The following is a 13,192-nucleotide window of genomic DNA, read 5'->3' as shown; positions in this document are numbered from 1 at the left end:
CAAGTTTGTTTATTCATGGTTTTATCTAGCATAACTGGGGAAACAACCTGGTTTGACTATCTGACAATAAGTAAAAAGCCTCTTCTGGGAATATTGGTCTTATGCAGTTTACTAGATGGACCCTCACCATTTAACCTTTTCTATAGTTAATATTTTTTGTAATCTTTGAATAAATATGTTGCTAGGTAAAGATTGGGAAGATACTCTAATGTTTTCACCTGGAAGATGTATTATTTCGCATTTGAAATATGTATCTATACTTCATCTGGAATCAATTTTTGCATAGAATAAAACAGAGGCAAAGTTTCCCATATGAATACCAAATTTTTCCAGGATTTTTAATCATAAAGTATATTGTTTCTACATGGGATGGAAGCATTGCAATTTAATAAATACAATGATGAAACAGTTGTAGGTTTGTTTCTGGACCACTTATGGGATTCTAATAATCTTATTTGATTTTCTTTAAGCAGTATCTAAATTAATATAACTTCTCACTAGATGACCACATTAAAGTGTAAGTTTTCCAGCCTCTTTTAAAGTGAAGATCGTCTAGGTTTTCCCTATATCATTGTAATTTCATACATAAGCTTAAGAATCAAATTGTCAGTTTTCCTTCATAAAACACGTTGTTTTGATTGTGATGCATTGACTCTAGAGATTTAAAAACTTATAATCTTTTAAAGTTGATTTTTCCAACCCATTCATAGGCTATATTTGCTATAGGCCTCCATTTAGTTAGCTCTCCTTTTAGTAAATCTCAATAATGTTTTGTGTTTTTTCTGTGTAGAGGTTTTATATATCATTCATGCTTTTAGCTTGATATGTTTTGTATGCTGTTTTCATAGCATAATTTTAATATGTCATTTCCAAAATCTTTGTAGGTATATAGAAATATGACGAATAGCTCTGTATATTATATATATAAATATATATATGTGTGTGCGTATGTGCGTATAAATTTTTGTATCCACCAAGCTTGCTGAAATTGTTAAATTATGAGCTTAAGTACAGATTCTTCAGTTTTTTTATTTACAAATTTATGTTATTTACAAATAACAAGTTATCATTTTTCTTTGCCCTTTGTGCTGATAAGAATGCCAGTGTAGCCTCAAATGGTGTGTTTTATTGAGCATCCTTATTCTACTTTGTATCTCAGAAGGAACAGTTTCAACACTTCAGTCATTCATTACTGAATATGTGTTTACTCTTCTTATTTTTGGTTTTAAATTTTGCTTTTTAAAATAAATACCCTTTATGAGGTTAAGAAAAATCTTCCTAGTTTTTTAAGCAGTTTCAGATGTGGATTAAATTATAGGAAATGATATTCCTGCAGTTACTTATAAACATTTAAATGAATACCATATGTTTTATCTCGTTTATTTTCTTAATATGGTGAATTATATGGCTTGATATTTCCGCATTGCATTTCTTGAAAGCTCATTATTTTGAGATATATTTCCTTTAGTTAGGTTAGTTAGATAGACAGGACAGACAAATGGATTTGTTTTATTCATATTTTGTTTAGCAATTTTAAATCTATGTTGTGAAGGATTAATCTGTATTTTTTTTCTTTTTCAGTATTGTTGTCTCACACTGGCATTGAGATATTTATAAACGGACACATGAAACAAATTTGGAACGTTTCTCTCATTTTCTGTTTGCTGGAAGAGTTTGTGTATGATTGGTATTACTTTTCCCTTAACTATCTGGAAATAATCATCAGGATTTCTTTCACAAACAAACAGGCTTCATCAGTAGCAATGCCCCATTACTAGACTCCCTCAGAAAGATTTTGAACCTACCTTGAAAAAAAGCACAAAAGTCCTTCTTGTTTCCTTAGAAACAGAATTTTCTTGTCCTGCAAATCCTGCAGTTAGCAAATGAAGATCCTCCTGGTAGTTTCCTAGGGGGCACTGGTCCTGTTCTTCCTTCTCACTGCCTGTAGTAACTAGTTTCCTTCAGGATGGTCCATTTACAGAGCAAACTGGACAAGCAGTCAATTTAAAATTCCATTTATATTCAAGACATTTCTTTATTGCATAGTTTTATTTCCTTTGGAGCATCTTTAGGAAGTTGAATGTTAAATTAGAAAACAAACAAGTATTATCCCACTATCGTTGGTCACTGCTTAACCTTCATTACTTAGCTTTCATTTTTATGTAGTGGAGTGGGAATTCTAATTTATTTCTATAGAGTACATTACTGCACATCTTAAAATAACCAATTCTTCATGAATATTCTTCAATATTTACAAAAATGGTATATGAACAGCAATTAATCTTGAAGTGTGAAGTGTTATTTCTTTGCAGGTAAATTGCAGGTAAATACATACATTGACATTACCTTCAAAATGTTTAATATTCTGTGCCACTGACATCATCGTTTTATATTATCTTTATTGTCTATATTATGTGCTGAACATTTTTGTGATATTATTTCTAGAACTAGGAAAAAAATTCAGAGTGGGATCTGTGAACCACAAAGAAAATTCTAAGCCACCCACCCGACTGAATGGACCCATTTCTCTTGGCCAGTAGGACTGTAAAGTCAACCTGAAAAAACAGTTCAGGCCATGACAGCAAGCGGGAGTCAGAAGTGCCTCATTATACCCTCCTCCTTTTGGAATTCAGGAACAACTGACCAGCATTAATATAAAACAGAGACCTTAAGCCTGACAAAACAGACTGCAGCAGTAAGGTATCAAATCCCAACCTGACTGTGGTATAACATCACATGACAGACAGCAGACCTTAAAAGAAATGCAAGTATGTTACCCCAAAATGTATTCCTTTGACATATTTTAGAATGACTGCAAAACTGTCTCTTGTAGGGAAAACCTGTATTCTATAGACCATCCCCTCTCGCTTCCAAGTCTTTTCTTGATCCCGGAGAGATTTAGCTAAGTCTGGCACCATATAAGGCCTGATAAGAAACATTCACCACCTATTCTACATAATAAGAACCTAAGTCTCCACAACCCCTTATCTTAACCCATACACTCCTTTGTATTGATTCCTGGCCTTTAGCTAATAACTAACTCTTTCAACAAATTGCCATTCAGAAAATCTTTGAATTCACCTATGGCCTGCAAGCCCCTGCTTTAAATTGTCCTGTCTAGACTGAACCAATGTATACCATACATGTGTTGACTGATGTCTTATGTCTCCCTAAAACATATAAAACCAACCTATAACCAATAACCTTGGGCACATGTTTTCAGGAAATCTAGAGACTGTGCCTTAGGCTTTGGTCACTAATATTTGGCTCAGAATAAATTTCTTCATATATTTCACAGTGCTTGACTCTTTTTCATGGAAAGATCTATAGAAAAGGCCTGTGTTTATCTAGAATAAACTCAATACAAATCAAATTAGAGAATCCAAATAAAAGGTTTTTATTTGCATGTGAGTAAACATATCAGTGAATAAACAAACTTCTGAACTAGTCTGCAATTTTTGTGTGTATGTGTATCATGTGTGAGATTGTGTTATTGTTTGTCTATTTGCATCCCTCATATATCTTTTTTAAAAATCCAAACCAAGAGCTGACAACTACAGAAATTAATATCAAGAATATTTTGGCATTTCATTATTAATAAAATGAATGTTTCTTTCAGATGCAAACACTAGTGGGTTTGAAATAGCTCTAAATCATTATAACATTGCTTCTAAAAATCAAGTTGAAGAGGTCAAGTAATATGAATAGAAGATAGGTTGTAATTTTTACATAAACTGTAAAAGAATATTAAGCATCATGAATCATATTGAATATGATATGAACATAGAAAGACCCATGATGGAACAATTGTTATCTGTAGTCCAAACTTTTTCTTAGTAGATCCAAAGAAGGACAGGAGTAAATGGGTACAAAGGTTTAAAGAAAAGTTTTACAGTGTTTCATGGAGATTGGCAGAAAAATTACTTAGTAATAGTGGCATCTCCTTACATTTCAGATGACACAGAACATCTATAAATCTACGTTTAAGAGATGAATTTGTGCTAGCTAAAAAAAAAAAAATTCTCACTTAAAAATAATTCAAATATCCTTAAAAAAAATGACAGGCCAGACATGGTGGTTCATGCCCGTAATCCCAGCACTTTGGGGGCCGAGACAGGTGGATCACTTGAGGCCAGGAGTTCAAGACCAGCCTGGCCAACGTGGCAAACCCTGAGATCGTGCCCTACACTCCCAGCCTGGGTGAGAGAGTGAGACTCCTTTTATAAAATAAAATAAAATAAAATAAAATAAAAAGTTCATTTTTTGTAATATTAACTCACAAATGATTTAACACAGCCAAAATATTAACCCTACTGATACCAACAATTCAAACAGTTCTATTACATTTTTCAATTCCGACACACAAACATATTAAGAGGAAGGGAGTTATCAAGTAGTCAGAACAATGGTCACGTACATGTGGCATACATTTACTAAGCTACCAGTAGCATGTGGGTTTCTTTGTGTGAAATAGCATTCAGAGTGACCATCTTTTTTGACCATTAAAATGCAATTCTCTTTTCTAATCACCTAAATTTGTTTGTAAATCAATGTAAAGAATTTAATTTAGGTCAGAGCAGAATAAATTTTTCATAATTTCCATGACTCCAAAAGTAAGTATAAAAGTACTTTCTACCATTAGAAATCTTTAAAATTTTTAAAGAAATAGGGCTTTATAGATACTTAGCAAGTAGTAACGATTTACAACTTTCATTTAATTCATGAGAAATGTCTAGTACCCAAAGTATAGTAATTTAATCTCTGTAAAGACACATACTATACTTTTTGTAAGGACATTTTTCCTCCAAAAAAAGACGTTAATAACAGCTTGCATTTGTTGAGTGCCTAAAATGATCCAGGCACTGAATCTATTATACTTACCAGTACATCAATCAGACTCTTATATGGTAACAGTGAATTACAGGTAAAAGACCTGCAAAGCTTATAACCTTTTTAATAAATAATATCTAGATAAACACAATGACAAAAGAGGAGATGAAAATAAGAACACTATAGTTAATTTTAGGCTCTGATACCTACAGATATGAATATGAGTGGTGACAAGGTGATAGGGAGGGAAACATTGTATAATCCACTGGATTTGTTCTCAGTCTCTCAGTGACTGGATCCTGGTCTGCAAAATACATACATATATATGTAAAGGATATATATAGAGAGAGTACATATACATATTATATACATACATAAAAATATATATGGGGGAGAGAGAGAAATGTATAAGGATTTTGATCCTTTATGTTTTAACTACTCCATTTCACTATTTTATTTTTTATGAGCTTTCATTTTTAAAACCAAAAGAAACTATTTTATTATTTTTAATAATTCTCCTGTCACTTGTGACATTAATTCATGTTGCAGTAATTATAACATGATCATTAAGAGTTTGGTATCTGGAGTCAGAATTCCTGCTTTTAAGTCCTGACTTCACTATTTATTAGCTACATGACCCTCAACAAGTTTCCTCATTTGTTACATATGGATAATAGGTTACACTACTAATAATAATTTCACAGAGTTCCTGTGAGGATTAAATCATTCAAAGAAATAGTGCAAGATCAGTAGTTGCCAGGAAACTGGTGGGAGAAGAGGGAAATACATGCATGAAGCATAAGGGGGTATTTAGGGCAGTGAAACCATTCTATATGATATGACACTGTGAGGATAAATTCATGACACTATACATTTGTCAAAACCATAGTACTGTACAAAACAAAGAGCAAAGCCTAATATAAACTATGGGCTTTACTTAATAATAGTGTCAATAGTGGCTCACCAATTGTAACAAATTTATCACACTAATGAGAGATACTAACAATAGGGCAACCTATGTGGGTACGGGGCAAGATGGGAAGGGGGTTCTGTTCAACTTTTCTGTAAACCTAAAACTGCTATATAAATATAATATATTTGTTTTTTTAAACAAAGGTTTTGAGTGTATCTTCCTATGAAGGACATTGCATTCCTGGAAGATGGAGGATGGGATCATGTTGTTGGAGGATACACTGATGAATGATGATCTTCCCACCTACTGATGGGAACTGTAACCTAACTCAGAATTTTCTTAGTTTCATCTTGTTTCTCCTTTGTGATTGCTCATTACGAACTTTAACAGGGTTTAAGAATAGAAATGTTTGGTTGAACACATTTTCAAGCAGCGTTAGAGAAATCTAATACTTAGAGGAAGACTATGATGCTAATATACTCAATAAAACTAATAAAAAAGAAATCTACAGCCCCAGATGGTTTTCCCAAAGATTTCTATCAAACATTTAAGGAATTATTAATAACATATTATTTCTCTTCCAGAAAAAAGAGGAAAGAACACTTCTTAATTTATTTTATGAACCTAGTATTACCACAATGCCAAAATCAGATAAAGACAGTTAAAAAAGAAAACTACAGATCAATATCTGTTATGCATATAGACTCAAATATCCTTAATTAAAAAATCATGGCTTACATATATATCTAGGAGCATGTATGTGTGTGTGTGTGCATGTGTGTGTGTGTGTATTTATATAGAAAATTATATACCATGACCATTGGTCATGGTATGTATTCCAGGGATTTAAAGTTGGATTGATAATTGAAATTTAATGTGCTTCATTATTTTAAAGTATAAAACAAAAATCACATGGTCATATCAATTGATCTATAAAAATGATTAAATAATCTCAACACATTTCATTTAAAAAACTGTCAGAAGTTTGATAGAAATATCCTCAATTTGATACAACATTCTACAAAATATGTACAGCTATAATCATATTTAATGGTGAAAGACTGGGAACAAGGCAGAGATATCTGTCCTCATCATTGCTATTCAGCATATTATGGACATTGGGCATTATAGATAGCACAATAAAAAAAGGAAAAATATGAGACATCAAGTTTATAAAGATACAAATAAAACTTTTCCTATTACTAGATGACAGGATGATCTGTTAAAAAAAAAAAATCCAATATCAAAACAACCAAACAAAAGGAAAGAAAGAAATACAACACCTGTAAAATGAGTAAGTGAGTTCAGAGCAAGGGAGTTACAAGACATAAGATCAGTATACAAAAATCAATTTCATTTCTACATACTAACAATGGACAAAGGAAACCAAAATTTAAAATACAAGAATACTTAATATCACTCAATAGAAATGAAATAGGTACAACTCTAACACATATATAGCACTTCTATGCTGAAATTAAAAATGCTGGTGAAAGAAATCAAAGACATTTTGAATAAATGGAAGACATACCATATGTTGTATGATGGGACATTCAGCATAAAAATGATGCCATTTCTTTCCAAAGTAATCTATAAATTTAAGGCAATTTCTATCAAAATCCCAGGAAGATTATTTATAAAAATAGATAGGTTTATTCTAAAATTGACATGGAAAGACATAAGCCCTAAAGTAACTAAAACAATTATAAAAAAAAAAATAAGATGGGAGGGATCACTTTACTTGATTTCAAAGGCGTAAGATATGGCTACAGTAATAAAGACTGTGTAGTACTTGGGGAGGGATAAACACACATAGCAATGAAACATCATAGAAAACCCATAAATGCATCCACACAAATATGATAACTATTTTTTTGAACAAAGGTACAAAAACAATTTAATGAAGGAAGGATTGTCTTAAGAAATGGTGGTGGAATAATTGAATATATTCACAGGAAAAAAATATATAAACCTCAATGTAAACCTCATGTCCCACTTAAAACTTAATTCAAAGTGGAAAAAATGTAAAATTTGAGACTATGAAACTTTTAGGAGATAATATAGGTGAAAATCTATAAGCCCTATGGCATGGTGAAAAGTTCAGACATGACATTAAAAGCACAACCCTAAAAGGAGCAAATTAATAAACTGGGCTTTGCCATAATAAAAACCTTTTGAAAGACCTCATTAAGAGGATCAAAAGACAAGCTACAGACTGGGAGAAAAATGTCTGCAAACTAAACAAAGGATCTGTGTCAAAATCATATAAACAATTCTCAACATTGAACAATAAACAAACCACTCAGAAAAATGGGCAAAAGACATAGAGAAACATTTCACTAAAGAGGATATATTAATAACAAATAAGCACTTGAAAATATGTTGGACAACACTAGAAACACAGATTAAGACTATAATGAGACATCAGTACATTCATCAGAAGAACTAAAATAACAAATGATGAAAATACCAAATGTTGGCAAGGATGTGGAGAAACTGGATCCCCTGTACATTGCGGGTATGTAAAATGGTGCAGGCACTTTGGGAAATAGTTCAGCAGTTTCTTGAACAACTAAAAGGACATTCATCATAAATGCCAGATATTGCACTCCTGAATCAGAGAAGTTAATTAAGGCTTATGTCCACAAAAAAAAATTGTGCATGATTGTTCATAGCAGTGTGAATTCTAATAGCTCAAAATTAGAAACAGACACAACAACCCTCAATAAGTTAATGATTAAACAAACAGTGGTTCCTTCAAACCATGGGACACTACTCAACAATAAAAAGCAATGATCTACTGATACATCTACAGCTTAAATGGACCTCAATGGCATTATGCTGGGTGGAAAAAAAAAATCAGAAGTTCACATACTGCATATTGTTATTTTTATAGAATTCTCAAAACTGCTTAATCAAAAACATGTAAAACAGTTTAGGGTTGCCAGGAGTTAGATATTTCAGAGGTGTTGGCGTAACACTTAAGGAAGAACTCCGTGATGATGGAAGAACTCTGTATTTTCATTACAAAGCAAATAATTACAGAAAACTGCATTGTGATAAAAGGACATGTGAAGCCATACATCACATTTTACCAAGGTCAGTTCTCTGGTTTTGATATTGTACTCTATGGCTATAGGATGCAAACACTGGAGAAAACTAGGTCAAGAGTACAACTTATGTACTATCTTTGCAACTTCATGTAAATCTATACTTATTCCAGAACATAATATTAAAAAATAAGAAACATAATCATGGCACATTGTAATAATCACATGTGAGTACTTGTAAGGGTATATTTTTAATATTAACTAACCCACCATTTTTATATCCTGACATACCAAAATGGAATGTCAATATATAACCCTCAAACTTAATGAATCAGAAGATAGCAGTAGTGGCTGTTAATAGAAAAACCTTAGACAAATTAAACTTAACAAGATTTAATAGGAAAAAAAAAAAAAAAGATTCACAAATCTGGCAGCCCCTAAACCAGAATAGGTTCAGACAGGCTTCAGTGCAGTCACACAGTGAAAGACTTATGGCTGGAAAAAGGAAAGTCAAATACAGAAAAGAGAATTCAGGTACAGAAACAGCTGGATTGGTTACAGTTCAGCGATTGCCTTATTTGAACACTGTTCGAAAAGTCTGCCACCCTTGATTGACCAAAACTCAATGACTGGTGCAAGGGTAGGTTAAAGTCTGTTTACACAACCAGTTAGATTGCAGTTCAGTAGGTCCAGAGAAATTTTTAGGCTGAACTTAAAATATGTAAGCAGGGCGCTTTAGGGTAAACTTAATCTAACAAGTTGCATGCTATTTAGAAATATGTAGAAGTGGAAATAGCATAAAAATAGCTAAAATAATTAAAGTGGTTGTATTAGTCCATTTTCACACTGCTATAAAGAACTGCACAAGACTGGGTAATTTATAAAGAGGTTTAATTGACTCACAGTTCAGCATGGCTGGGGAGGCCTCAAGAAACTTACAACCAAGGCAGAAGGGAAAAGGGAAATAAGGCACCTTCTTCCCAAGAGCAGGAAGGAGAAGTGACCAGCAAAGGGAGAAGAGCCTTTTCTAAAACCATCAGATCATGTTAGAAGTCAGTCACTATCATGAGAACAGCAGGGGGGAAACTACCCCTATGATTCATTTACCTCCACCTGGTCTCTCCTTTGACACATGGGGATTATGTGGATGATGTGAAGTACGATTCAGGAAGAGATTTTGGGTGGAGACACAGCCAAGCCGTATCAGTGGTGCTTCTGAGAATGGATAAAGGAGAAAGTGTAGAGAGGAGTTAAGAACACTGATTGTTTTAAAAATTAAATGTATCAGTACTATTTCACAGTTAAGCAATGGATATGTTATTTTTTTTTTTTAAAGAAAAGTAAAAAATAAGAGAGAAAGTAAGGACATGTTTAGTATAAGTACTTAGAGCAACTGGACAAGCTATGATATTTACAAAATAACTAGCTACATGAAAGGCAAAGACAAGGTTGTAATTAAAACTACTTTCAGGTGGTAGCTTCTCTTTAATTATTAATCATTTTGCATAGTTGGATACATGTTACATGTTGCTGTATACATTTTCAATCTGGATTCGGAAGGCATATTTTGCCTTTAAAAGTCAAAGTAGTAATCGCTTTTATTTTAATGACTAAAATTCTTAGTAGCTCTGAGTTCTAGGTCAACATTCTTATGGTCCATATCTTGATCATTTGGAAGTAAACAGGGTTTTCCTGAGGGTCCAGCAATAGTGAAAAGAAAAAGATTATGGTCTAATACTAAAATACCAATAGTCTCTATGTCTTATTGAAAAATTAAGAGGCGTTTCATTCACACAACCACACAAACCTTTCCTGATAAGTCTTAGATTTGTCTATCTAAAAAAAATTTATTAAAAATACATTTGTGACTCTGCATATGTATGGAGACTATCGTATGTACTGAAATAGTCACATTTCACTGGTAAATATCAAAATGGGATAATCATATCACCAAAACAGTCTTGGGAAATATAGACAAGTTACATTGAAGATCCATGTAACTCAACGTTACCTCTAGAAAGGCAAAACTGTTATTGCTGAATTATTCACAAAAATATGTTCTCATATTAATTTTAAATTGCTTTGAGTTAGATTAAATACATGTGTCAATAGATTTCTATATTCTACAAAGATGTTTTAATTATATAGTGGGTACAGTGAAGACCAGAAATTAACCCAGAGCTCACTCAAGGGATAATTTTTTTATTTACAGAGTGACTACTTATTTATTCTGCTCTTTGTATCTTTAACACCCTCATTAATTTTCCTTAAGCTTCTAATTTGGAATGAAGTTGCAATATCCCAAGATCATCTCCAAGAAGAGCGCCAAGATTGTAATATTGTATACTATGCCCCTAGGCTATATCCTAGGACTATTAAGCACATTATTCCAATATTGCTAAAGCACATAATGAACTGTGTTAAATACTAATCAAATATTTAAACAAATTCATTTCACTGGATGATGCTATGCCTAAGAACTTTGCTTAGTTAATTCATTGATTAAATCAAGTAATTATTTTAATTGAGCTATTTGATGGATTCTTTAATCACAAAGTATTTGTTAAAAACATCTATTTGGCGGTCATAAAATAATTTTCTGTTACTTTAAATGCAATCCCTTTATATAAAAATGTTTTCTGATTAAAAAGTTTAAAACTTCTAAAGTGTAGACACTTTTATGCATAACTTGTGCATTTTGGAGAAAGCATTTAAGATCCCAAACAATATACTCCAAAAATATTATCTTACACTTATTACACATATTGGTTTCTAGAAAAGAAATATTATATTTAGTTACACTAGCCCTGATTCTAGCTCCTGGGTGAAAAATAAATCTTATGAAACATTTTAACTGGCCTCTGGAAAGTTATACTGATCTGTATTGATTCTTTATGATAAAGAGTTAGAAACAGTTACATTCAAAAAAGAACTTTATGCATTTGGGATTGAATTGAGGAATTCAGTACATATTTGTTAACTTGTTCATCAAATTTTACTCTGTAAAATTATTCAACCCTCTACCTGTATTTCATAAGGATTTCCATTGTTCCAGACACTAGTAGAAGTCTTGAGAATAAAGCCCTCCTTCAGATTTCTAGTGACAGAAAATGTGAGTTCGTTTTCATATTCTCTTGCTTATCAAGTAGGGTATATTTATAGGTTTAGCATTTTAAAATTATTATTTGAGGGACAAATAAGGTTTCTCTCTGAAAACTATACTTAAGAAAACAGCACAAAGTAAATGTGATTTATCATCTAAATAAAATGTATGCATTGCTTGCATTTAATAGATCAAGGAGATATAGAAATGTTAATCTAGACTGCCATTTTCTTATGCAAATGCAATACTAACTCAGCTACATCTCAGTCCTACCTAGGACAATTCATTTCACCTAAAATAATAGAAAATACTTTTGAGCTATACTGTACATTTTAAGCTGAGTAGAGATTTGTTTTCATTATAAATAGTATTTGATACATAATGGGTAACAAATAGATTATTAGATTCTTGATTTTCACATGAACTGAGGTAGCAGGAAGTAAAAGAAGATGAAAGCCTTAAAAAGTTTTCTCCTAATTAGGGGAAACATTAATACCCCTTAAAAATTGGCTCAAATGATTATCATTCCAATAATACCAATTCACTTATCATTGTAAACATTGTATCAAGTTAAAAAGGAATTTTTTCAACTGCATATATATGCTAATAAGCTCTAGTTTTCTTTCCATTCTAATATTTGATTATAATTTATTTTATAATTTGCTTCCCTTTGAAACCACATATTTATGAAATATTGGGTTTTATTTTCAAAACAAAATTTGTAAAATCACTTTTAAAATCAAATAAGATATCAAATAAAAATTTTTTTTTTTTTTTTTTTTTGAGACGGAGTCTGGCTCTGCCACCCAGGCTGGAGTGCAGTGGCGCGATCTCGGCTCACTGCAAGCTCCGCCTCCCGGCTTTACGCCATTCTCCTGCCTCAGCCTCCCGAGTAGCTGGGACTACAGGCGCCCGCCACCTCGCCCGAAACCCCGTCTCTACTAAAAAAATAAAAATTTTTATAAAATCTTTTTATGGATAAAATATCTAATATGCAACGATAAAGAATTTTACTTTTTGTTTCATAAATACTTTATTATTAATAATATATAAATTATCCCTAAAGGATTTGATCATTCCATTAGCTCCCATTAAGGCCATATACTATTTAGATTAGTAAAACATAAAGTAAAGGTGTTAAAGTCTGAGGTACTTTTTAATATAACCTTAAAATATGTTTTGAGCAGCAAAGAAACCCACACTTTCCTTACATGGAAGACATTTCTCATCACTGGAGATCTAGGCAGTATGCACTAACAGAAGTCCTGTGCAACATTCTGTTTTAGAGGATATCAC

At 32.2% G+C, this 13,192-nt stretch overlaps 1 long non-coding RNA gene across 4 annotated transcripts in view; it reads right to left on the bottom strand.

Moving 5' to 3' along the window:
• LOC105471086 (uncharacterized) overlaps positions 1–13,192 on the bottom strand; it is a 180,486-nt gene that overhangs the window by 74,964 nt on the left and 92,330 nt on the right. For 2 of the 4 annotated variants that reach the window (XR_011624250.1, XR_011624248.1), the window contains exons 1-6: positions 13,108–13,159; positions 11,818–11,890; positions 9,901–10,008; positions 7,275–7,333; positions 5,041–5,134; positions 1,806–2,066 (exon numbers count right to left, since the gene is read on the bottom strand). This is a non-coding gene — a long non-coding RNA (uncharacterized lncRNA). Of the gene's footprint in view, positions 1–1,805; positions 2,067–5,040; positions 5,135–7,274; positions 7,334–9,900; positions 10,009–11,817; positions 11,891–13,107; positions 13,160–13,192 lie in introns of those variants that run through there. The other 2 variants (XR_011624249.1, XR_980974.2) reach the window with 2 other exon arrangements.

This window comes from Macaca nemestrina, chromosome 6 (genome assembly GCF_043159975.1).
Source record: "Macaca nemestrina isolate mMacNem1 chromosome 6, mMacNem.hap1, whole genome shotgun sequence".
In the NCBI taxonomy this organism is placed as follows: Eukaryota; Metazoa; Chordata; class Mammalia; order Primates; family Cercopithecidae; genus Macaca; species Macaca nemestrina.
Note: the sequence above shows the minus strand (reverse complement) of the source record. Positions and strands in the feature narration are given on the sequence as shown.